This window comes from Octodon degus, unplaced genomic scaffold (assembly GCF_000260255.1).
Source record: "Octodon degus isolate 3935 unplaced genomic scaffold, OctDeg1.0 scaffold00096, whole genome shotgun sequence".
In the NCBI taxonomy this organism is placed as follows: domain Eukaryota; kingdom Metazoa; phylum Chordata; class Mammalia; order Rodentia; family Octodontidae; genus Octodon; species Octodon degus.
The window spans coordinates 1,579,689-1,607,618 of NW_004524672.1; the positions used below are offsets into that span (position 1 = coordinate 1,579,689).

The 27,930-nt window shown below is 39.5% G+C and overlaps 1 protein-coding gene and 1 pseudogene across 1 annotated transcript in view; one reads left to right on the top strand and one right to left on the bottom strand.

Moving 5' to 3' along the window:
* Window positions 1–14,463, bottom strand: part of Rhbdd1 (rhomboid domain containing 1) — a 146,590-nt gene extending 132,127 nt beyond the window's left edge. The window contains exon 1 of the mRNA XM_004638149.2: window positions 14,375–14,463. The gene's annotated coding sequence lies outside the window, so the exon portion shown is untranslated. The remainder of the gene's footprint in view (window positions 1–14,374) is intronic.
* On the top strand, window positions 9,587–10,599 carry LOC101585083 (annotated as a pseudogene).
* Window positions 14,464–27,930: the final 13,467 nt, after the last annotated feature.

Sequence of the window (27,930 nt, forward strand, 5' to 3'; positions counted from 1 at the left end):
TTTAAAACATGGCATAGGACAAAATACATTTGCATTCAGTGAAATACAAGAATTTATGAAAAATACTTGCAAATCAATGTTTTCTTTTCAAATACATAAATGCATTTCAAAAAGCTGTGCTATACATAAAATAGTTTTATGAACATGTAAATTATGCTCTTAAAACCTAATATTTAAATATTAAATATAATAGCAGATGGTGTGGCTTCACATCATTACACCATGTTCAATTTACCAGAATGTATTAGCTACCTAAGTCGATTATTTAGTAAATAGGGAGTCCTGGGGGTATAGTGTGGAATCTTCATCAGATGGCATAATTATTTGATGACAAGTCACACATAAATGACAATTTTTTCTGGCTCTCTAAGTCTGTTAAGTGGCTTCATGAGCCAAACTAATGATAAAATCAAAAAGAATCAGAATACTGCTCTCTTTTATTTCACATTGAAAGCAGATACAAAGAAATGAAGATAATCGAATGAAAACTTACTTCATGAATAAAAAATGAAAACTGGAATCAAATTATATTAAGGTAATGGGAATCTACTCTTTATGAATATTATGACACTCAGTAATTACATTCCAGTATCTATTCATGGAATTATCTATAATTTCAACTATGTTCCAGAAGAAAGGGGGAATTAAGAACATTTTTTTCCTTCTGAAGGCTGCTGAGACTTTTAATACAATAGTTCTCCAAACTCATATATTTCATCATTAAGAGAATCATTAAGAAATTCTTTTAGCTGGGCATGTTGGTACACATCAGTAATCCAAGGACTGTGGGAGGCTGAGACATGAGAATTGTCAAATTAGCAAGATCTTGTCTCAAAAACTAAACAAAGGGCTGGGGACATAGCTCAGCACAAAGCCCTGGGTTCAATCTCAGTACTGGCGTGGGGTGGGGGAGGAAAGAAAAAAACAACTATCTTACCTAGCTTGACATTTTAAAATACAAATACTTGCCTCCTTCTCTTTTATTCTCATGCACCACCTCCTCAAAGAAATAAAGACACAAGGCAAACCATCCCTTAGCAGGCTAGGTTGAAATGCCCTTCGTATTCGCCTGCCTTAAGTATCAACGTCATCCATAAAGAAGACATGCATAGGCAGATGACATGAACTCTGAAAAATAAGCTATAAATCTACTAAACATACATAAGAATGATCCAGACAAGCAAGCAACCATTAATAATCACATATACTATCTCGTGCCAGACTCTACTAGAGCATCTCACATTTTTTCCCATTGTACTTATACACTGCCTCACTGGACTTGGTTAAAATCCAACTTCAGTATGGTATCCTCTTCCTTTATGCCATCAAGTGGCTTTCCATACTTTAACATCAAAAGGCTCAATTTAGTATCATGATTAACAGAATGAACCCCGGTACCAAAGGGCTGGGGCTCAAAGCCTGGCTTTAATCACCTGGAAGTTCTATGATCTTGTGAAAATTCTTAATCTATACCTACGTTTCCTCATTTATAAAGCAGACATTCAAAGTAAGACTTGCCTTATAAAGCTGTTGATTAATATATGTAAAAATATTTGGAATGATGCCTGAAACATAGTAAAAAGTATGTAAGTATCCATTGACATTAAATCTTAATTATCATCATCTGATTAACTTCAAGCTCTTCAGTCCAGGAATCAAGATCTTACAACACTTATCTACCTTCCAATAATATTTATTCAATTATGGCTTGAAAGTAGTTATGTTCAATTTATTTCATTTCACTTAATCCTCACAATTCTGTGAAGATAGCACTGGTTTCACTTTATCTCCTACAGCCATGATGGTGAACCGGTTAGAGCTTTCAATGGCAAACCACCTGCGGCTGCATGTGTGCCACAGATTCGCTACCACTGTCCTAGAGGGCTACACAGCACTTGCCAAGAAAATCTGCTAACTATGTGCTAAGAAACGATGTACAAAGCTGCACATATAAGAAGTAACTCACTGGCGAGGTTCTGCCGCTGAAACTTCTCTGGGATGTTGAAAAGTCAGCGCTCAGGGAGGCCAGGGAGATGGCTCAGTGGAATAAGCGCTTCCCTAGCAAGCGCAAGGGTCTGAGTTCAATCCCCAGTTCCACCCCCGCAAAAAAAAAAAAAGTCAGTGCTCAGCTTTCACTGTCCAAGGTGCTTAATCAGCAAGGCCATCTCGAAGAGGGGGAGTCACATGGGCTCCCCGCGACCCCCGCTACCAGACATCACTAAAGTGGATTTCACACATACACACACCAGCTCTTATTTGAAGCTTAGATTTCAGTTCACTGCTTCAAACATTAGTGCCCAGTGTAGTGAAAATCCCAGCAGTTCTGGTGAAAGAGAAAGACAGACAGATAGAGACAGAAAGACATTAAACACGTTTTAACACAGGAAAGAAACCACGATGGCAAGGCCCAGCTGGACTCAAGTCCAGCTCTTCCCACAGGCCATGCTGCTGTCTGTCAAACCCTTCAGAGTTCTGCCTCTTACTACAACTCAGATTCCCACTGTCTACACCTACAAGAAGTCCGGGCAATGGCTCACTCATCCCTTAAGAAAGCCAAATTCCACATTCTGTACTTCCACATCATGTAACAAATGCCTCCAATGTCTATAAATACTTAAAGATCTGTAAGTTTTAGACTGTAATCTAGAGGCAAGCCAAGAAATACTCAATGTTCCACTTCATGGCCAATATTTTTTAACACAAGCCAAAGAGTCAAAAGATGTCAGCTACTTTTACTTTCCACTGTTTCTTGGAGGACAAAACTGAAGAGAATTTGTAATCATTAAAATGAACCAAAATAATGTTTCATGTTTGCTCAGCTTACATTCGTAATAATGTAAAATTTCAGAGCTTAATAACGGGAAAAGTGATTAAAAGTATGACGATTTCAATGTGTATGCCTGTCCTAGTTACTTTTCTTACTGCTGAAACAAAATACCCAACACTCAAAGTTACAGGAGGAGAAGAGGTTTATTTGGCTCACAGCATATAGAGGTTTCAGTTCACAGGTGGCTGGCTCCAAGGCAGGGTGGTGGCATGGCAGAGGGGCATCACAGAGGAAGCAGAAGACACAAGAGAGCAAGGCAGCAAGCAGTGAGCAACAAGCAGCAACAATCCGTCTGTTCCTTAAATCCTACCAGGCTACTCACCCTTACAGTAGGGAGCACTCACACCAGGGTGGGGCAGCCTTAATCTTAGCATCGCATCAAGAATCAATCCCAGCATCACATCCTTGATCCCAGCACCACACATCCTAGATTCAGCCACCTCCAAAAAAGCCCCACCTATGACCACACAGACTTTGGGCTAGGGTGGGAGGTGGGGGGTAGGGATCTAGATACAAGCCATAACACCACCTAGAAGCAAAACACTTGCATTTATGAAAAGTAAAAGAGGTAAGATACAGCAAGCAATTTTAAGTTAGATGTAATTTTTGTCAATTGTGTTCATTCAGGCTGCTATAACTAAGTCCCACAGACGAAGTTACTTATACACGACAGATAATTTTTCACCATCCTGGAGGTTGGACAGCTGAGATTAAGGCACCAGGATGGTCACATTCTCTAAATGTCCCTTCACAGGCTGCAGACTGCTATCTTTTTTGTTGCATCCTCGTACGGTGAAAAAGGGCAAAAGAGATCTCTGAGTTCCTTTTACAAGGGCACTAATGCCACGCCTAAGAGATCCACTCCCATGAACTAATTATCTCCAAAGGTTCCACATCCTAATACTGTCACATGGGGTATTCAGGGGTCATAAGAAACTCTGGATTCAAATCCTGATTTTGAATCACACTAAAGACATTTTTATAAAATTTATTTCTGCAAAAATATTGAAATGACTGAGGCAAAAGTAAGGTGGTAGCCATGAAAAGAGAAGTTTAAACACTGGGAAATGATTTCAAGTGATACCATTATGTTCATTATGTATTGTAAGCCACTGAAGTATATATCCAAACCAGATGATGATTTTAGTAGAATGAATAAGTACAATATTCACTTGGAGGATATAATCCTGACCACCAATTTCAACAAAGAAGTAATGGAAGAATAAAAATAGAAGCCGAAGATCAGATGCACACGGAGTTCAATGAACAGCTGCATTTACATTCATTGTGCATGTTTCACTTCTAGACAGCACACAAGGTCAAACTACTAACTGTCAGTTACAATAAGCTTCTAAACTTCTGGTCAATTACCTGGTTAATAACAAAAGACAGGGCTATGACATCATTACAGTTATAATTAATTTACACAGCACAGCTTCCTGTTAATCAAATATATCTTTAAAAGCATTTAATTATTTCTCACCTAGAAAGCAACGTTCAGCTTTGTTAAATGAAAAGCAATCTTGCTGAATTCAACATGAAAGGCTGTCAGGCGGCTCCTAGACATAAAGGACAAAAGCCTTCACAGGGCACATGGCTGCAATATAGGAGCTGTTGCTACATTCACAGCAAAAGCAGCAGCATGGAATGATGGATAACGCATCATAGTTTAACAGTCTGAGAATATAAAAAGTTGTCAGGGAACTGAGAATAAATACGCTCTGCGAAAAGAAATGCCCCAACTCTTTCATCAAAAATTATATACAAGACTAGCGATATTAATGAAGGCAGCAGAAGACACTGTAGTCAAGGGTATGGACCCTGAGATAGATAGATAGATAGATAGATAGATAGATAGATAGATAGATAGATAGATAGATAGATTGATTAGACAGATAAACTGGGAGAACACAGTGTCTGTACATATAGACAAATGAAACTCAGAAATTTTTTTAGTAGTTTTAAAATGAATTTATAGAACACTACTGTAATCAATTAGCATTTTCTGGAATCTATAGCATCCTCCTTTTTAAACTGCATTATATCATTCAATTGTACATACTTTTTAAATAGTAAAATAAGTTATATTGAAGGAATATGAATTTTTAATTAAAATAAACTGTATTATATAAATCCAAACCAGAGTTTCTGTCAGGATTATCTGAAGATCTGAGAATTTAATGAGCCTCTATTTTAGGTGATTAAAAAAAAAAAATCTCAATATGTCAGCTGACAAAATTTCACTCTTTCTAAAAGTGTTACAGTTTCAAAAGAAGTGATTAATTATATTTACATATAAAAATAACTAAGAAAACACACTACTAGATTTTGAATGTAACTCTGAATTTTGTTCCACAGCTAAGTGAATCAATGCCAACCTCAATTCTGAACCATCACCACTTATGATTCCTGGTATCAATCACAAGCCGGTTCCTTCTCTCTTAGCCCACAAGCTTCAGTGTAATGAGGTCTCATTAAGGTTCTCCGAATGACGACCCTTCAGACCTACATTTTTAAACCAGGAGGCACACAGGGAGCTGCAGTGCAAGCACCCAGGATCACTCCCATCAAGAGGATTTAAGTAATTCCATTTTCATATTTGCTCCACATCAGATTTCTTTGTCTAACTAAACACAATGAAAAAGTGATAGCTGCTGCCACCACCCCTCATTTAATCCTGTGGAAGAACTGTTTGTGAATTATTTATGTAACTGAAACAGTCTCTGCACAGGAACTAGTCAAATGGGGGAAAGCATGCCCAGCTTCAAAGCTGTGTTATGTTCCCACAAAGCACACAGGACATCCACAAATTACTCAGTGATAGGAAATAGCTTAGGGGCCTGTGTCTGCCTAGCATCAATACCTTATTCTTTCAGCAACATGAATTCCCCTCCCATTAAATATGGTCTTGGGGGGAAGGCGGAGCTGTCAATCAAGGTGGCCCTCTGCTGTGTGGAAACAAAGTGACAGTGAACAAAGTCGGAAAGGCTCTCCCTGAATTTAGAACTTAAGCAGAGATACTGAGACCAACAACTTCTGGACCTAATCTTCAGAGTAATAACTTGAGGTGCTTTCCAGACCTACCAAGTCTACTCAAGAACTCTCTAGGTATTGGCCTTTACCAAGATTTGGTGATTGGGGTTTTCTGTTGATTCTTTTAAATATATTTCTCCTTGTGAACTAAGCAACCTGCATAACTTAGTTAACTTAGGTGACCGTGCTTCTGCTGTCTGTAGTCAAAGACTTCCTACCCAAAACACAAAGCATTTACAGAGGGCTGACAGATTCCAGTTTCGGGTATCACCAGCTCCCATTTCTCCTGAATGCAGCTCACAGAGCCAACAATGTGAGCATGGGAAGGACTCCTGCATAAAGGAAAGGCAGCTTCTCACAGTCACACAGTTACAGTACACACTGGGTACTGGATAAATAAGACATCTCAAAAGGAAAGACATGCTAAAATTAGTTTTCTGTTTTTACAAAGTTAAGGTTTTTAAAGTATATTTTTAATTGTTGAAATGGTTTTTCTAAAGACTTTGTTCCAAAACTCCTTGCCTTTGTTTACCACTGAAAAGAAGACTAGTACACCCACTTGATACATCTCACTTAATGAAAGGCTCTGCCCAGAACTTTAGGATAATCAATCATTCATCCAATCAAACCAGAGGAAAAAAAATCAAAGAGACTTCTTTAAGCTCTTCAATATCATGGTCTTTAGGAAGAAATATGAAAGCGTTCTGATTGCTTCCCTAAGGGAGACAGACACCAGCATCTTTCATTATCATATAATTCACTTATAGACACACCTCACCACATTTCTCCAATCATGTGAAAACACAGCAATAAGCATTATGCATATGATTTTGTATCTCCATCTATATTCCTTCATTTAACAAATATCCAAACATCTACTAAGAGATAAGCGCTATCCTTTTGGGACACCACCGCGTAGAGACAGAAGCAAAGACACAGCGTTGAGCACATGAAGAACTACACAGACATTCCTTGTTTGAGGACTAGTTTTGTTCCTGTGATTAGGTTGTTACATGAACTGGTCACTAAATGAGGAATTGTACATAGTATGTACATTACATACAATATTCGGAACAAAGAAATGGTCAAAGGGAGCTCCGACTGGATGACTTGCTCTCATTTGCGTAACTTGCACATAGTTACTGTAACATGTAATAGAACATAAAATGACAGTAATCTACTGTACAGTACAATTAGCAAAAATTACTGTAGAAACAAGGAAACTCTACAAAGAAAAACACACAGTGGCTCTAAAACCAGTATCTATAGAACTGTACCAAAAAAAGGTCCTAAGTCCAAGCAGCAGACGGTAAGTCCAAACAGTGTACCTCAGTTGTAAGTCTAAGTAGTCATCAACAGTAAGGGTGTTCAAGAAGAAATGTCTCTGTTAAAGCTGCATATAAAGGTGCACAGAGCATTCAAAGAACACCAAAACTAAGTTTCAACGCTTTATATGAGGTATGAAGAAAGAAAAAAAGAAAAGAAAATTCTACCACAGACATTAGTCTGTGGAAATGAGAAGATGAATGGACTCTTAAAAACTCACCTAAAACAGAATCATTTCAGGAAAATAAAAGGTTCACCTCTGGTCATTACTTGATGGACATAATAGATACAGGTTAGTATCTATTTTTTTTTAATCTTTTTTTTCATTTACGTATTTGGTACAGCGTCTCAGTACACAGGTCGGACTCATAGTGATCCTCCTGTTTTTAGCCTCCGTAGTGCTGGGATTACAGGTGTGCGCCACCATACCCGGACTTGGTCTCAGGGCCACCACAGCATTTGGGACCGGGGATTGAACCATGGCTCCTGCGCTTGCCAATGTAGGCACTTATTCTGCTGAGCTATCTCGCTGGCCCTACAGGGCAGAATTTAGAAAGCTAAAACAGCCCCTTATTAATGTAAAATTAACCTGCCTTAAAAGACAGACTGACTTTTAATATGTTGGTATGAAGGAAGAGGTAGCATGTACAATATTTCTACCTTTGTTCACATTTAGAATCACAACTGATGCATCACAACACTCAGAAGTACAAAACTGCTACTACAAGCAACAAGGAAAAAGGGGGCAAAATTTCTTTCAATGTTGCCCAAGAGATTTTTTTTCCTCAAGGAAAGAGTACAAAATTGTATGTAGCTACCAACACATAGACACACATACATACACACATGCATACACACTTATGTATTACTTATGTGAAATTGTAGTATGAATATCAATTTCACTTACTAGTATCCCCAACATTGGTACTTTGGATTAAAAATGTTTGAGCAAGTCGGCCCTATGGGAAGACCGCTGTTGGTGTGATGACAACATTCCTAGAACTCTTGGTCAAAATCTAGAAGCCATCACTTACTAGTGGTGTAGCCTTGGGCAAATCACACAATCAGTCCTGCTCTGCTTCTGTATTTCTCCATAGATGGGAGAGAAAATCCACTTACTTCCAAGTCACTGTGAAGAATAAAGGCAATAACACTGTTATACGAAAGGACACAGCGCACCTCTGAAGTGTGTCCTTCATGCTCTCCTCTCCATACAGTAATGAGCCACTTCTCGCATGGAGCTAAGCTGTTCTGTTTGTAATCATGTGCGTGGAACAATATCCAAGACACTAGGTTGCAGGTTGGAAATAACACCAACAATGCAAACCTGAATGCACATACCGTTAGTTGGCTATCATCTAAATCCCAAAAGGCTCTTGCACGCCATATCTACCGCATCCCAGAAACTGGATACATTTTCTTTTTTGAATACAGCCAAAATTATCCACTGGCTTTGAAATATCACCATCATCAATGCTGCCCAGAGCAGCTGGTTGATTCAAAGTGATTTCCCCTCCCCCACCCTCCAGCTGTCACCAGGAAACCCTCAATGCATGGGGAAAAAAAGACAATACAATATTACTATTCCTGCTACTAATAACCATCTAACAAATACTTAGCATTTGCAATTATTTTTCCTATGAAAGCTCATTAACTAAAAATTAACTCTTAAAACACTGTGCCATATAAATGTAGACCAGCTGTTTTCATACAGCAAAAGACAGTGGCGAGTAAACACAAATAATATGTATATTTTTCTGATGCCTTCTTTTCCCTTGAGTCATTTATCATACTAAACAGTCAGTAAAAATACTAGAGCTATTAGTAACGATACAGCTGACACAACTTTAGAGGAAGTTGTATATGTATACACTTTTTTAAAGCTAATTTTTACAAAATGTGTACAGAATACAACTTTTGCACAATGTAAGTCAGACTAAAGAAAAAAATAGTAATTACTCATGCCTCTGCATAGAACCTACACATATGCTGAAAACCTGGGAACTGACTGCTGTACATGTTAGTGAAGCCCACTCACCAGAATTCTTACTGTTATTAACTTCGAGGTCAAGAGTCTGAGCCTTCTACCTCACTAATCTCAAAGCCTCTCAGATCCTAAACTTTGCAAGTAAGATTTTTTCTGTTTAATAGAACCCACTGCGGGGGGGAAAAAAATCTGGGAACTGATGCTTAAACGATGGAATTGTAGCATTAAAGGAAATACATCTTTTTAAATAACAGATGCTACTTTTTAAACAGTGCTGGCTGTTGCATGGTACTGGGATAGAACCTAGGGCCTTCACAACAAACTACAGTTCTAGCCCTTTTCCAATTTTTGAGACAGGATCTAACCAAGTCACTAAGTTGTCTAAGCTGGGCTCCTGACTCAGCCCCTAGAGTATGCAGAATACAGGTGAGTGCTACCAAGTCTGGCTCTGACAATTTTTAAAAGAAATTTAATATAGATAGATAGATAGATAGATAGATTCAAATATGTAACTTTACATAAATGTGTAATTTCCTTTTGTAACTGGCTGCTATCCTCATATAACAATATACTACCAAATAAACATTATGACCTAGAATGTTTTTAACTACTTTCCCCTTGTTTATATATTCATAGCTATCTCTCTCTCTCTCTCTCTCTCTCTCTCTATATATATATATATATATATATACACACTTTCTAAAAAATAGAACACAAAAGTACTTAATTTGTTATCATTAAGCACTTATATTGGAAAAATATTAACTCGGGAATAATAGCATTTTTTTTTCTTTGTTTTTTCCTTTTTTGCAGTACCAGAGATTGAACTCAGGACCTTGCACTTGCCAGGCAAGCACTTACTCCAATGAGCTATCTCCCCAGCCCAATAACAGCGTTACTTGAATGTATATTTCGAATGAAGATATCATCTCCTACAACAAACAGAATCTCCTATTACATAGTTTACTGCCCACATTAAGTCAGATACAAAAGAATCACCAAAGACAAATATTTAGTATATTCTGATCTTCCAATAAACTACCAAAATAATTTCTAGAAGTTGCTCTGTTAAAACTGAAGATTGTGAGCAAGTGGAGGAGGCTGGGGTGTCCTGTGGCTTTCGGAAGAGTCTTCAAGCAGTTACTTTGTCAAGCAACACAGATGTTTCTCTTTCTTCATACGATAAAGATCAGGGATCTAAACTTATCCAAAAAGCCAAAGAAGCACCATTTTTCCCTATAGGAAGGGCAGGCTTTGCAGCAATTGTTGCATATAGATTATACAGACTGAAGAGCAAGGGAAATACCAAAATACCCGTGCGCCTGATCCACACGTGTGTCGCAGCCAAGGCTTTCGTGTGGGCACAGTGGCCCTTGGTATGGGCTATTCCATGTATTGGGAGCTCTGAGCAAAGCCTACATCTTAGAAGAGATGCTGTCTTGGACTCTTTGGAAGTGCTCGTTTTATTTAGACATCTCATGTCGAGGTTACATATTTGTATCAAACATAAATCCTTCCAATTGGTTCAAATTATATTATAGTATAGTTTCTTCCTCCCAGACTTGATGACCACGTTAGTGGTAACTGGTTCATTAACTGTGTCATTCAGGCTCCAGATGAGAGAAACAGGTCACCTACATGCACTGGGTAGTGATAAAGTCCACCTTCCCTCGCCCCTCATGACAGCTCCTCCTGCGCTGGCCAGCCCCGAAGCACTCCTGCTCTGCTGTCGAGTGTCGTCGCATGCATTGCATGTTGGGGAGGAGCCCTGTTGACCCCAGTTACTCCAGTTTTTCCTTGTCTGCCTTGTGCACTGGGGTGAGGACTTGGTTTTTGTGACTGGCTGGCTCTGGAAGAACTCTTTCAAAGCACACGTGAGATGTAGCTTATAGCCCCCCCCCCCCACAGCTGACACGTCTGTTCGTGCGCGCTCAGACCTCGAAAACTTACATGAGCACTGCATTGAAGTCATGTTCATTTCAGAATCATACTTGTAAGCACGAGAATAGTGTAACTATGAACTTCAGATTAGCTCTTTTATAATTATAGAATTATATTTTTGCTGTTGTTCTATAAGGATAACTTTTAAATGTCATCTTGAAACAGAAGTATTTATCTTAAGTGACAAGGCACAGATAAAGAACTACTTTGTGGGAAAAAAAACCCACTGGAGATTGTGTTTTCTACCACATTAAATTTTAACTTTCTCCATGTATTTGCTTTCTCTAATTCACAAGAATATGCAAGCAATGACTCTAGTAAATATAAATTTATTTTACTCTAGTAAAATAAATTAGCTCACTTATAGAATGTATTGTGAAAAAAACAAATGAGACAAAGGTCTAAGCTAAATATCTTTCTTCCCTTGCCTCCAAAGCAGGATTAAGCCTCTATGCCTTAACATATGGTTGACATGTTTTATACATTTTACTTCAGTAGTATGAAGACATTCGATGATTCCTGCTTTATATAAGAAATTAAAAAGGGCTGGCCAAATAGCTCAGTGGATTAAAGGGCCTGCAAGCAGGCGCAGGGGCCGGGAGTTTGATCCCCAGGCCTGCCATGCAGGCCCCACCCCCGAGGCGCACTGAGACAACTGAGACGAGCATGCGCCTGTAATCTCAGCTCTTGCGAGGCCGTGAACAGGCAGTTCACTAGGAGTCCAATCTAGTAGTGAGACCCTGAACACCCTGTAGACCCTTCCCTAAAAATACAAAAAAAAAGAAATTAAAGCTGGGAAGATGTCAACTGAAGACCATCAACACTTAGTGGAGAAGTTTGGGCATGGTGGCACAAAAACCTGTAATCCCAGCACTTGGGAGGCTAAAAACAGAAAGATCACTATGCGTCCAATCTGTGTAGAGAGACACTGTAGCCCATGTGCTAAAATACCAAAAATAAAAAATACTTAGTAGAGGGCTAGTGAGATAGCTCAATGGACTAAGTGCCTGCTTAGGCAAGCACAGGGACTAGGGTTCAATCCTGGTACCACATGTGATGTCGACCCCACCCTGGGGTACGCTAAACTGGCCAAGACAGGGCATGGTGGCACGAGCTGTAATCCCAGTGTGGGTGAGGCTGAGACAGGAGGATCACTATGTCTGAGCTGCATAGTAAGACCTTGTACCAAATAAACAAAAACTTAGTGGAGGCAGGATTCAAAAAGTTTTTCCAGACTGAAAATCACTGCTATGTATCTGCCTTTTTGAAACACAGAACAGTGCTTAGGCCTTGGGAAAAAATGAATGCCTCATGATGGGACAGTGTTGATTTAGTAGGAGGGTTACAATTATTTATAGAACTTGATACCTAAAGTGACCTATTTATCTGAAAACTCTCACTCACAAGGTGAAAGCCATGTGTGGCTTTAAAACAGTGTCTGCAATCAAAGGGATATGCTGCTGAGGTTGCAGAATGGCACTGTAGGGCAGCAGCTTCAGATCTTGACTGTGTACTTCTCTTTCTTCTTCTTCTTCTTCTTGATTAAATTGTTTATTTAGTTGCAGAATGGCACTGTAGGGCAGCAGCTTCAGATCTTGACTGTGTACTTCTCTTTGTACCCTGTAACAATCCCTTAAAGAGAGAAGGCATGGCTGTAAGAAAACACCACATCCAATAGGCACATCTCATGTAACTCCTGTGATCCTAAGAGAAAATGAAGGCTTGGAAAGCGGCGGAGGCCTTCCTTGCTGAGGTGGAGCTGCACAACACAGGAATAAAGAAGACAAGAACACCGTAAGGCTTGGCTTTTGCAGTCAATGCTTTTCATCTCGATCGCTAGTATTTCTAGACTTCACTAAATCCTGGGGAAAGACAGTATAACTATGCTAAAGGGACCGGGAGACTAAAGAATTAAAAACCATTCTAACATGAATACTAAGGCTATTTTTAAAAACACCGCAGCCTCAAGAGTATTACTCTTTATAGCACATCGCCGGGTGTTTTGTATGTACTGATGTCAAACAATTTTCTTGAGTCTTCACTTGCAATGCTTACAGTTCCCAAAGTAACAGTTGAGTGATCTGTCCAAGGTCCTATTATTACACCTCAGTTCAAATCTCATTGTGTGACTCCACAATGGGTATTCTTTACTGCTATGTCAGTAACTCTTCAACATGAGCATCCAGGTGTATTAGGACCAACAGGAAGACTTACTCAATTTTTTTTTTTTTTTTTTTTTGGAATGGGGTTTGAACTCAGGACACCAGGCAAGCGCTTATTTACTGAGCTATCTCCCTAGCCCCTACATAAATATTTTGATCCAGTAAGTTTTAAGATTCCGAAATTTGCTTTCCAATAAGTTACCAGGTAATGCTGATCCTATTAGTCCAGGAACAACTGAGGATCGAGTATCATCCCTTGAAAGATAACTTGTCCTCCCAACCTATGCCTGACCAGCAACAAACAACAAAACTCTAAAATTTGTTAGAACTAGAAAAGGAAAAAAAAAAAAAAAAAAAGGAAAAGGAAAGTTAGACGAAGACTTTTTAAAAGTAATTCAAAGAACTCTGAGTGCCACGAAACGTACTGAAAGGGTCCTACACACAACAACGGAATCCTAACGATGCAATAGTATAACTATGCAATAATTCACTTGCAGAAATAACTCTTAAGTCTTCAAAAAAGCTTATGTTCACTTTGAAAAAGGACATGTGCCAACGATCCGCTTTTGGAAAAAGCTTTGCAATAAGAGGAAAAAAAGCGGTCAAATTGTCTTAGGTGATTTCCTGTTCCGCATGAAGTCCTGCGGCGGTTAAAGGGCTGATCTGCCACACACTTGTTATGATACGAAAATTAACGTTCAGTCAGCGCCTGAGGCCGCAGGATGTGTCGCTGATGCAACGTCCTCGCAAACTTTCTGCTGCGGAAAGCACCCTTCCACGCCCCCGAGAGCCGCCCGATCCGCGGCGATCCCGGCAGGCCGGCGCCCGGCCACAGCGCTGGGACGAGCGGCGCCCAGGAAGAGGGTCCCGGGGACAGGCCGCGCCTCCCGGGGGCTCTCGGTCCCTTGGAGCGCCGGGCTGCGAGGGCTGAGCACCCGGCCCCGGCCCTGGCCCCGGCCCCGGCCCGCGCAGGTTCCCGGAAGGCGCCGGCCCCCGGCAGCCCCCCACGGAGCTGCCAGAGCCCGCAGCCGCAAATCCAAGCTAGAAACGCAGCCCCACCGGCTACACCAGCGGGTCTAGACAGACACGGAAACTCACTCTCCACGGCCCGCCTGCGTCTTCACGTCTCCGTGCGCACGCGCGTCATCACGCATGACGTCACTCCCGGACGCTACCTAGCCGCGGCCAGCGGCGGGGCCGCGAGCCGCCCAGCGACGCACTGGGCGGGGCTAGGGGAGCGGCGCGAGGCTGGCGGGCGGGGCCGTGCGCGCACCCGCGCTCTGGACCGCGAGTGCGGTGGAGGGTGCGAGAACGCCAGAAGCCTGGCTGACAGCGTAGCGGCCTCCGACACGTGTCGCTGACTGTTGGTCGCCTCGGGTGTAGAAGGCAGCGGAGCAGCCTCCTGCACTCGCCCGCCATGCCCTCCCGGTGTTAGGTCCTTAGGTCCATGGAGGCCGTTTTGTGTTCTTCCCTTCCGCTGAGCAGGGCTTGTGTCCATTGGTAGGAGGCAGATTAAGTTAAAATGTTGAAACGCTGCCTTTCCTTCACAAGACGTGAAGAAATTTATCTTTTGGCATCAAATAGTCTTAAGTAGGGGGAAGGTACATATTTCCCAGGCAGAGATCTGCGTACAGCTGGTTTTATGCAGCGTTTTCTTTCTTTCTTTCTTCTTCTTCTTCTTCTTCTTCTTCTTCTTCTTCTTCTTCTTCTTCTTCTTCTTCTTCTTCTTCTTCTTCTTGATTAAATTGTTTATTTAAATCATGTGATGTTAACTGATATATTACTTTTTCTTAATGGATACATAAATATATGCGAAAAGGGGCTGGGGAGATAGCTCAGTTAATTTTTTTTTAGTTTTGAACACGTATGGTTTATTGAGATTTCCATTAAACATAGGAACATACTATATAAACAAATATCTATATATATCTCCAGTGGGAACCTCCAAATGCAAGTTGACCTTATGTCTCATCTCACTCCTTACACCTGAGTACATCACACCTACTCCTTAGAAACATCGTATTCCATTTGCTTCTGCTTTCATAAAAGTTGTAGCGGCTATGGTTGGCAGGCCTGTTTAAAACTGCCTGCATCGAAAGACTTTATCTTCTGTCATTGTGTGCTGCAAGAAGGTTTCATAGAAATGTTTGTTTTGAGGACTGGTCAGATAGCTCAGCAGATTAAAGCTCCTGCAAGCCGGTGCAGGGGCCAGGGGTTAGATCGCCAGGGTCTGCCATGCCAGCCCCAACCAACCCCAGGGCACGCTGAGATGGCAATTGAGACTGGGTATGGTGGCGTGCGCCTGTAATCCCAGCTCTTGGGAGGCTGTAAACAGGAGGATCATTACGAGTCAGATCTAGTAGTGAGACCCTGAACGCCCTGTAGACCCTTCCCTAAAATACAAAAAAAAAAAAAACAAAAAACCAGAAATGTGTGTTTTGGAGTTAAAATTTAGGTGAAAAATTGGGTCATTTATAGTTGTAAATATGTATGTATATCTGACTTTGAAATGACAAAAAAGAGGGCTAGCAAATTCCAGGGGTGTGTTACTTGAGCCAGGTAAGTAAGTTACCCTTTGTGCATGCACACACTGGTAAGGAAGACCTGACAGGAACTGCCGTCCTGAAATGGAAGGCCAAATGGACAACTGAAGGAAGGAAGTTGCTTATAGAAATAGATATTTCTAGAGGAAAAAAAAATGTGCTGTTTCTCAAAAGGAAAAGGTTCTTATTTATTCTTCTGATCTATGATTATATGCATCCATTCAATTAATACTGATCCTATGTTCTACTCTCTAGAACTCCTTATACCTTTTTGATAATTTCATCATTTTTCTTACTATATCAAATATAGCAGGGTTTTGCTTTGGTTTTGTATTTTAGTGAGGGTCTGGAGGGTCTAAAGGATCTCACTACATGGATCCGACTCATAGTAATCTGCCTGTTTACAGCCTCCCAAAAGCTGGGATTACAGGCATGCGCCACCACGCCCATTCTCAATCGCCATCTCAGTGCGCCCAGGGGTCGGGCCGGCATGGCAGCTCCGGGAATGAACCCCTGGCCCCTGCACCTGCTTGCAGGCTCTTTAATCCACTGAGCTATTTGGCTAGCCCTAACAGAAGTGATTTTAAAAGATCCACAAATCCAAAAATAACAAAACTAATTTTGTAACATATTTAGATAATCATATTCTATTTTAAATATCATTGAAAATGTCATAGACATTTGAAAGGACAAGAACAAATATTTTAAAACGGTCTTTTACCCTGTGTGATCCTTTGAACAGACTAGAATTTTTAAAGTTCCCATTAAAATATGCACATTGGAGTCCTGTCCATGCTGTCAGATATCACCTAGATAACGCATACCTGAAACATTAACAAACTGGGAAGCTAATAATCTCCTTCCACTGAACAAGTCTGTTAAATGCTAAAGAATCAAAGCTAGGTAGAAATCTTTTTTACATAGGAGGCATGTAATGGTTACATTCCCTAGTAAAATAACGAGTCCCCAAAGTTCAGAAGTATGTGTCTGTTTTAATCATGAGAAAAGACAGCACTGTGCAAATTGACATACTATATGACATATTTAGTGGTCTATATTAGATCACTAAATGTCATATTTTTATATTATATATTAGTTTCATATGTCATATATGACATATATGTCATATATATATATATATATATATATATTAGTTTCATCAAAGGCTTGAAGGAGAGGGAGCAATTCCTAAAATTAAGCCACCTGATTTAAACTAGTCCTTCTAAATTGTAGTGCTTGTGTTGACAAAAGAGCTGTGGTAACAACCTTTGTAGATTTTACAAATTCAGGATAGGCAGAAAGGCAGATGAGTGTCATTCTCAACATCTATTGTCTAGCCTGAAGGTCAAAGAACATCAGGAGACAATACCATAACGTAAAATATGTTTGTACTTGCTTTGATATCTAACTGCTTTTAATAAATCAAATATTTACTGTTGTTATACCCCAAATTGTACCAAAAATGCATAAAAGTGATACAAGAATTTAGTTTTCTCACTATGGGAAAGCTTGCCTGTTAAGCACTGCAAGGTAGCACACACCTGTGATCCCAGTACTTGAAAGGCTGAGGCAGGAGGATGGTTGTGAGTTCAAGACCAGCCTGGGCTACAAAGTGAGTTCAAGGCCAGCCTGAACTGCATAGCAAGATCCTGTTTCCAAAAAATCCAAACACACACAAAAAAAACCACCAAGAAGTATAAAATTGTATTATATATTGTGATGGCGATAATAAGACCAACAAGTTTTACCAGTGATAGGCCATGCAAACAATAACCGTGAGAGATTTGTAGTGGCATAATTAACATCAGACAGAACAGACTTTTAAGACAGGAAATATACTTAGAGACAGACATTTTACAGTGATAGCATTATATGACAAATGTGTGCATACCCATAATGACCCTAACTAGAATTGAGGAGCTGGAGCTGTTGCTCAGTAGTAAAGTGCTTACTTATGCCTGAAGTGCTGGGTGTCATCCCCAGTACTGCAAACAAGAAAAAAAAAAAAAAAAAGTGATTGCATGGCAAATTGAACAAGCATTAATAGCTTAATGCTTCAATACCCTACTCTCAGTAATGGCTAAGACAACTAAAGAAACTACGGATATAGAAGCCTTGAAAGTTACTATGAGCTCAACTGATGAGTGTAGAGCACTGTACATCATGACAATAAAATTTATGTTCTTTTTAAATAATATATGGGCCAGGGAGATGGCTCAGTAGAATAAGCGCTTGCCTGGCAAGCACAAAGTCCTGAGTTCAATCCCCCGTACTGCAAAAAGAAGAAGAAGAAGAGGAGGAGGAAGAGGAGGAGGAGGAGGAGGAAGAGGAAGAGGAGGAGAAGGAGGAGGAGGAGGAGGAGGAGGAGGAGGAGAGGAGGAGGAGGAAGGAAAGAAAACTCTGAAAATTAAATAGATAAAGAAAGGAAGAATACATGCTCCAACTTAACCCATGTAGTGGGTCATAAAACAAGTCTCAATAAATTTAAAGGGACTTGAATCAGACAAAGTACATTCCCTGGATATGATGGAATTAAATTAAGGATCAACAATAGAAAGATGTTTGCAAACTCCAAATATTTGAAAATTAAATTACTCATAGGCCAAAGAAGTAAATTAGTATTTTGAACTGAATGAAAAAATTTTAAACTTGTGAGTTGCAACTAGAACAGACATTTGAGAGATATTTACTATTTTAAGCACCTATAACAGAAAAGAAAATGAATCTTAATAATTTAGGCTTAAACATTTTTACAGAAAAAGCAACTTAGCCCTGTACCAAAAAAGTGAGAAGATAGTGGTCATTAATGGAAATCAATGAAATAGATAACAGAAAAATAGAGACAATTAATGAAAATTCTTGGTTGTTTGAAAAAATAAAGTTGATAAAATTTTATTTGTTTGATAAATATATATACATATATTCACATATATACATACATGTATATATACACATATACATATGTGTGTATATATATGGATTTAAATATAAATATATATGTGTATATATATATGGACTTAAATAGGGCCAGTGAGATAGCTCAGCAGACTGAGCTCCTGCTTAGGCAAGCACAGGGACTGGGGTTTGATCCCTGGTGCCACATGCCGCACGGGTCCCTGCCCCAGGTGTCAACCGAACCTAGGCTGGGTGTGGTGGTGCGTGCCTGTAATCCCAGTGCGGGGAGGGCTGAAAACAGGAAGATCACTACGAGATCTGTGTAGTGAGTGAGACCTTGCACCAAATACATTTGGAAAAAAAAAAAGACTTAAGTAATGTAATAAAAGATGATCTATCACTACTCATTCTACCAGGGCTGAAAGCCTTGGAAGGGTTGTTTGTACTTTAGCTTATAAATTCAGCACAATAAGAAATTAACAATAATAAAATTATTATTGTTACAGAACAATTATTACAATATACCATATTAAAAATAAAGTGCATGTGTTTTCTTTCTCACAAAATACATTTTCCAGTCAGATTGGACCTTGGAGAAGGATTCCAAGCCAAGCATAAAAACAGAACTAGTTGAGTGAGCACAATATTTTTGAAGACTCATAAAGGTGATTTATATTTTATGTAATATTTAGCAGATTATTATTATTATTATTATTATTATTATTATTATTGTATTTTAGTACAGGGTCTACAGGGTCTTCAGGGTCTCACTACTTGAATCAGACTCATAGTGATCCACCTGTGTTCAGCCTCCCAAGAGCTAGGATTACAAGTGCATGCCACCCCACCCAGTCTCAATTGAAGTCTCAGCGTGCCCCGCAGGCAGGGCCGGCACAGCACACTGGGGATCAAACCCTGGCCCCTGCATCTGCTTGAACAGGTGCTTTAATCTGCTGGGCTATTTGGCCGGTTCTCAGAGTATTATTCTGATTGAGGACTAAAGTGGTGTGCCATTGTGTCCTCTTGGTGTGGAAGCATTACAGTGTAGATACTGGACTGAATGGAATGGAGGATTGGGAGAAAAATAAGAAAGTTTAGTTATAGATTATAAGTGTCAAGTATAGGGAATATTCAACCTGACTTGAAAAGTATACAAGTTGATAATAAGAACCTAAGCTGTTAACATGTTTTAGAAATGTATACATCCTTTCCTTGAGCCTTTGCCTAGTATGAAAATGTTCTCTACAACTCAAAGGTTTTCCCCTGGTTTAAAAGAACCCAGAATTAAGAATCTTTCACGATTAACTTCATTCTAAAGCCAATGAGAAAAGGCATATCAATAATGTTATTACTAAAACTACAAATAGAACAATGCATTTGTAAAAAGATCTGCCATGGTTAATTATCCTGACATAATTAGGGACATTATTATAATTGCATATCAATTTTCAGTAATCAACTCTTAATTAATCTAATGTAACTGAGAAACACTGTGATAGCAATAAAACAATTTGTGTCACTCTGAAGGTATTTAACACACTTAAAATGCAATGCTTAAATTATTGCCCCTATGTCATTTTGTCATTTCCAATCGTACTGTTAACAGAATATTTAGTTTTCTCTCTTGAACATTAAACTAATAAAACGTTTTCACTCATACATTACCTAAATTTTTGTTCCTAAGAAGTAGTCTTTTCATGCCATACAAGATGTGTAAGCCTCTTTTCCCAGTCCTGATACCAGAAGAGAATATGAATATGTAAATCTGTTAGTCAGGGACTCTCTCTTCCAATTTGAGCTCAGGAGGACCTAGAGGTAATTGGTGGCTGTAATTATCTCAGTACCAGCAATGATAGGGTTTCCATGGAAGAACAGAAGGCTTCATCCCCTTCAATGCAGCTAGAGACCAGGCTTGGCGGGCCATACCTGTAATCCTACGACTCTGGGAGGCTAAGGCAGGAGGATCACAAGTTCTAACCCAGTCTAGACAATTTAACAATTCAATGAGGTCCTGTCTCAAAAATTAAAACAAACGGGCTGAAGAGTAGCTCAGTACCAAAGCCCTGGGTCCAATCCCCAGTATTGTGTAAAGAAAACTAGTGAAAAAAGAGAAAGAGGGAATGAAAGAACTAGGGAAGGGATGGTGTTAGCTTGAACAAGTCAGGATGCCCTGCACTTTTCAACAACTTTCAATCCTTTCCATTTTTCCCTATAACTCATTATCTCAGATTTTAAAATTGCTCCCTCCTCTAACATCCTGCAAGATGTCACTATCACCACCAGGACGATGTCCACTAACAAATTAAGATAATGTGTTTACAGCTTTTATCAAAGTACACAATAAGCAGTACAATTGTTACTTTAACTACTATTACCTACCATTTGTTGAGTATGTGCTACATGACGACGTTAAAGTTAATGTCCATCTGGCAGTTGAGGAGATAGAGTCAGAGTCTTAGGTACAGTAATGTGGCAAAGCTCACATAGCTGCTGGGCAGAGGAATGACTAGTTGAAATTCTGAAGATTCAACTTTTGGTTCTGAGTGTCATTGGATACATCATTATCCATATGGAAGCTAATTTTGTTTTTACTGGTGCATGTTTACATACAGTTTTCATTGTTTCTTTAATCATCTACACTATAAAAAATCAAAATATTCACTATCCCTTTAGAATTATTTTGAATGACACATTTCTTTCAAAATTCTGCATTTTTTTCTTTTTAGAAAATTTTCTTTTTTTTTCTGTTGAATGTGCTGGGTAAATCGTTCTTAATCTTGTTTTAACTCATCGAGATCATTAAATATTAAATTGGGTTTGCAGATGTCTCATTGTTCTTATATTTGCAGGCAGATAGTGGGATATTGTTTGAGACATCCTATTTCTTTCAGATAATAAATCTTAAATAAGCACTTTATTTTAATAATCATTCCTTTAAAAATATTTTGTTTTTTGGGGCCGGGGAGATGGCTCAGTAGTATAAGCGCTTCCCTGGCAAGCACAAGGGCCTGAGTTCAATCCGTGGTTCTGAAAAAAAAAAAAAAAATTCTTTTTTTAAAATTTATTTATTTGAAAAAAAAAAGATTCATTTATTTGGTACAAGGTCTCACTATGCAGCTCAGACTCAGTGATCCTCCTGTCTCAGACTTCCCAGCTCTGGGCTTACAGGCATGCACCACTATACTCGGTTGCAGTGGCCTTCGTGGTGTGGGGATGGCATGGCATGTGGAACTGGAGATCAAACCAGGGTCCTTGAGCTTGCCAGGCAGCTGCTTAGACTGCCGAGCTATCTCCCTGGCCCAAGAATGTTTTTCTACATCTGGAACTACTACTGTTCTCATATTAACTGAAAATCTGATGCTCCCATGACCATGATAAATAACTTCACTCCACCTCCAAATCCTATTTTCTGAGTGTCATTTAAGACCTCATAGAAGCCTTTCTGAATGACAGATCCTAAAATCAGGCAGAATGTTTCACGGATACTAAATATCTGCTTTATGAGAAACTCATTTAGATAATGAGTTATTAGAAAAGGAAAAGCCATGATTGTTCTTACTACGAGAAAACCTATAAAACAAACTTGCAATAAAATACGGAAAACCAGGCTATGGTGACAACAAAAGTAGATGACTCTTAGGCACTTCAGCTCAGCATATCTTGTCCACTCGTGGCCTGAAAGTGAGTTCGGAAGCTTTTATGGGCTCGTGTAGACATAGCCACACCCATCCCAGGCCCCAAAACACTCCCACAAAACTTTATTTCTGCCACCACTTACTAATAATTAAAATCCCTTGAAAAGTGTCTTTCCACCATATTTAGCCCTAATATGTTGAAAATTCTGAGGCTGTGGAGGGAACTCTTTAAGGAGAACAAAGTTCAGCTCAAGGTTGGTGGGTTGATCTGTTCGCCACCTGGAATTGGCAACCCTCTCGGTAACTAAGGAAGTGGTGGGAGGGCATTTGAGGCGAAGGAGCCTTGGAACGAAAGGCACAGTTGGAAAGTTTCCAGAATTATTGTTCAGCTTCTACCTAAATTGCTGTAATAGGACTAGGAATAATAGAAGCCTTGGGGTGGAACAGGAAGTGGGGATTTTTTCTTAAATCCACAACAATCACAGTCAGCTCCACACAGTGTGTGTGTGTGTGTGTGTGTGTGTGTGTGTGTGTGACTGGCGCTTGAGCCCAGGACTTCACACTGAGCTACATCTGCAGTCTTTTTTTAATTTTAATTTTGAGAAAGCATCTCTAAACCTTCGAGTTGTCCAGGCTGGGTTCAAGCCTGTAATCCTTCTGTCTCAGCCTCCCAGAATGCTGATATTTTTGTTTTAATTTAGCATACTTGAATTCTAACAAAAACTTTTCTTCCTAGAAGATTCACCATCTGAGAGCAAACAATGAAAAGTAAGGGCTGTCACTTATCTGAGCATGTTAAATACAATTAAATGAAAAATGTTTTACTGTTGTATTTCTTTTCTTCATTGTGGGATTCCAGTTGTTAAGTGAATACTTGCTTTAGTACTACAATTTATTTAGAAATAAAGGCAGGAATACAGAAAATTTGCAAAGTAGTACAGAGAATTCCCACATGTTCTTCACAAAATGTCCTAAAGGTTAACATTTATCCTATTATTTCTCTCATGTGTGTAAAATATATACATATATGAATAGTCATATATGTATTTATTACGTATAGCATGTATATGTATTATATTTTACATGTGTGTGTGAATTGCAAACATACATTCAAAAACATTGTGCATGTGCATTAGCCAAAATTCTGAAAAGGATTTCTAAAGTTTAAAGACATTCACCAATGTTTCCCGTGCTGAAAAGGTAATATTTAGTGCAATTCTTTTTGGAGGTGGAGCCTGTTAGGAGATGTTTAGGGTTCTAGATCTCTATAGATTGTGATTATCTCTAGAGTAGGTTCATTATTATGAGAGTAGATTTTTAATAAAACTACCTTTGGCCACTCACTTTCTTTTCCTGGTGTGATGTATTCTGCTATGCTATGATGCAAGGGAAAAAAAAGCCCCGATCAGGTGCATCTTCTCAATCTTGGACATCTCAGGCTTCCAAATCACAAGTCAAATGAATTTCTGTTCCTTACAAAATACTCAATCTGTGGAATTCTGCTATAGCAGCACAAAAGAGACCCTAAAATTTTGCTAAGAATTACTTGCATGGTCAAAATGAGGATATTGGTAGAAATGCAGACAATCAAAGTCATTCCAATCCAGTCTTAGGCAGAGGAGAGTAAGGAGGTGTGAGAAACTGTAGCAAAGGCTATAGTGGATACATAGTAGCAAAGAACTTGTCTAAATTGTGTCCATACCCAGGACTTTGTGGAAGGTGGAACTTGAAAGAAATAGACTAGGGGCTGGATATACAGCTCAAGGGCACTGTACCTGCCTGGCAAGTGCAATGTCCTGAGTTCAAGTCTTGATACTCCCAAAAAAAAACAAGAAAAAAAGAAGGAAAGAAAGAAAGAAATGGAATACTCTACACAGGGAAAATACAGTACACAGGCAAAAATGGATGCATAGTGCTACACAGCTTTTTGACCACTTACAGAATTAATGAAAAGCAGAGAGAAATAATTTATAGATAAAATTTGTAATTAAAAGAGAAGCAGAACGGACAGATTTTAAAATTTTTCAAGCTGGTCATGTGAAGACTGGAGACTGCATGTAGAAGAGAAAACGGTAAGTGTGTGGACCAGTGACCTTCTGCTAAAAAGCTAAGAAGCACACCTGGAAGCTGGGTTCTGTTCATTAAGAATGGGAGAGTGACCCTGAAGGCATTTTAGAGATCTCAGAGGCAGGAAAGACAATAGGGCACTGTTATCAGGGAGGCACCTGAGGGACCTCAGCCCAGGGCTGTCCCTGCTCACCAGCTGTAGTTCATCTGGGCCCAGGTGAAGCTGGTACCTTAGCTGTTTGGGACCCAACCTGCATGCCAGTGTGCAAAGGAGGAAGGATATAGGTGAAAAACTACTCTTGAGCCCTAAGATTCAACATCGTCTCCCTGTTGCATTTTGGCCTTCGTTAGGGCCTCTGGCTCCTTTCTTGCATGTTTCACCACTGTGTTCTGGAAGCACATGGCTCATAAAAATAGTTATGGAATTTGCCGGAGGATGAATGATGCCTTGAGTTTCACTGTCTCCGGACTTTGTACTTTTGGGTTGGTCCTGGAACTAGTTAAGACTTTGAGAGCTGAAATGATTGTATTTTATATAGAAGGGGGACGTAACTTAAGAGGCCAGAGGCAGAAGGCTGTGGTCAAATGCGGTTTCCCCAAGGTCTTTAATCCACAGTGCAACAGCATTTGGAGGTAGAAGTTGCTGGGAAGTGTTCGGGTCACGTGGGCTCCACAATCAAGAATACACTGACGGTGTTATCTTGGGGTTGGGTTTGTCATCTCAGAAAGAAGTGGTTGTTTATGAAATTAACTCCAGCCCCCATCTGCCCTTTCTCAGGGTCCCTTCTCCTGTGAGATGCATCCTCCATGTTGTGATGCAGCAAGATGCGGTCCCCGCTCTCGGCTTCTCAGCTTCTCCAAGTATGGCTAAACCTTTTTCTCTTCAGTTTAAATTATACCATCTCTAGTACTCTAGTACCATCTTTAGCCATGGCAGTGTAAAACAAACTGTTATATGTATAGGCATTTTTCTGATTCATTTTAATGTGTATAATGTAGATAAGATGTCTCTTCTAAAAAGAATAAGGATTTTATTTTTGAGGAAAAATTATTAATCCTAAATTTCAAGGGTACTTCACTACTCTATACATGTTAAGTTTCCAACATCCAAGCGTCCTGGGGCTTGCTTGTGTGTGAATGTTGACAGATGCCTTAGGATACATATCCAGCTATTAAGTTGACCAAAAGACTTCTGACAACTAAAATGTAAATTGATGGTATTTGTCTATTTGGGTGGGCATAAAAAAATGTGTTCAACTGGGTAATTTATAAACAACACAAGTGCATTGCCCATCTGTCTGAAAACTGAAAAATCCAAGCTCAAGGTTACAACAAATCTGATGGCTGAGGAGAATTTTCTGTACTAAAGATGGAGTCTACACTGTGTTCTCAGACAGGGAAAGGTAAGAAGGGGGCAAACCAGCTCACTGGGCCACTCGTTATAAGGGAGTAACCCCATCCTTCATGACCCAGTCACTTCCCAGTCTGCGCTTCTGCTTGCTCAGTCTCAATGCGTTGGGTTTGAAGTTTCAATACATGAACTTTAGAGAGACACAAATGTTGAGACCCTAACAGACCTTTACAGTTGAACTGCCAGCAGGCCTCTTTAACATTTCTTTCTTCGTGTGCACAAAGGAACAAACCTTCCAACAAAATTAAATTTACTGGATGAAATAATAGCCCCAAGCCCTAAAATTAATTGATTGAATGAATGGAAATAAATTATCATGAAAAGAGGGAGGGAGGCATGGCTCTAATAAGTTGTGGTAAAAATTGTCACATCCAGCTATTAATCAATTTGTGGCCCTAATAGAAGGTTTTATGTCCAATGTGCTTGGCATACAATGAGCACAAAATCATATAAAACTGTGAAGTATCCAGAATGTGATTTTCAGCTCTTCCACAAGCTGTGGCCTTGAGTCAGCCTCTGCAACTTAATTTCTCAACCGTAAGAGAATGGAACAGCATTTTTTTTTTCCTAAGGCCTCTTCCAGTTTGAATATTTTTGACGTTCTAAAGGTTAGATGAAAAAGTAAATGGCACACAATAAAAAAGCTTAAGAACACAATGACATATTAACATGGGATTAGAAGCAAGAGTTGTAGAGTCAAAGGAAAGCCAAGTATTTGAGGGGTTTTGTTTGCTTGTTCAACTTTATTTTCTGAGGCAGGGTCTCAAAAGGTAATTCAGACAAGCCTTGATTCACTATGTAGTCTGCTATCCATAGCCTGGAACTTGTAGCGATCCTTTTTCCTCAGGCTCTAGAGTGTTAGGATTACAGGTGTGTGCTACCATGCCCAGCTAAGTTTTAGGATAAAGTTAAGGAATCCCCATATCTTCTTTTAATGCTAGAGATGGAAGCAAAAGTCTCATGCATGCTGTGCAACTGAACTACACCTCTGGCTATAGACTCTCCATAACTTTTATTTAAATTTCCACATAAATTTTCTTAAAGTTTTGATAGTGTTTAAAAAAGAGAAAAACATGGGCTGGTGAGATGGCTCAGTGGTCTAAAGCACCTACTTAGAACAAGCTTAGCAAAGCACAGGGACCACGGTTCAATCCCCCAGCACCACATGCCAGCCAGCCCCGCCCCCTGGTGGGCTGAGCTGGCCACACACACACACACACACACACACAAATAAATAAATAAAATTAAAAAAAATAAAAATAAAAAAGAGAAAAACAGCTTTGCTGTTTTTGGGGTGATGAAAACAAAACCCAAAAGTAGTCAGTATGGTAAATACAACCCACAAATATCGAATAAATGGTACGTGTTATTATTTCTGTCAGAGGTAACTGATGCACTGGACAAAGAAAACTCCTGAATTATGCAATAATACAGAATAATTATAAAAATGAAAAATGAAAGCAAAATTTAAAACATTTCAATCCGTTGAGACCCCAACACATTATTATGCAAAAAGAGAAAACACACACACACACACACACACACACACACACAATTAAACAAAGTCAACAACTGAAAACAAAAGCAAAGAATAATCATTATAAGACCCCAAACTTTGAGGGGTTTTGTTTGCTTGTTCAAATAAGTTAATCATTTCAAGAGGAGCACATTTTACAGTTCATTCACTATTTTTAATAGATAGAAAAAAACTCTACTAATCACTATTGAAGATATAAACATCTTGAAATCTTCTGTCTCATGTTGAGCCTTAGGCCTTGGTCATCTAACCAACCACTGAAATGAAATAGTCATTTCTTTCCCTGTAGGTTTCTATCAGGATTAATTCATGTAAGGAATACATTATGCAATGGAGAAAAGTTTCCCTCAAAAGGCTTGTGTGTTCAGAGGCGGAGCTTCTGAAAGGTGATTGGATCACTGAGTTGCTCAATCATCAGTAGATTAATCCATTGAGGAGTTCATAGCTGACCGAGCTCCCTGGAGACAGGGCCCAGCTAGAGGAAGTAGATCTGTAGGGGTGAGACCTGGGAAGGCATATTCTTGTCACTGGCCTCTTCCTCTTTCACTTCTCTTTCCAACCCTCTC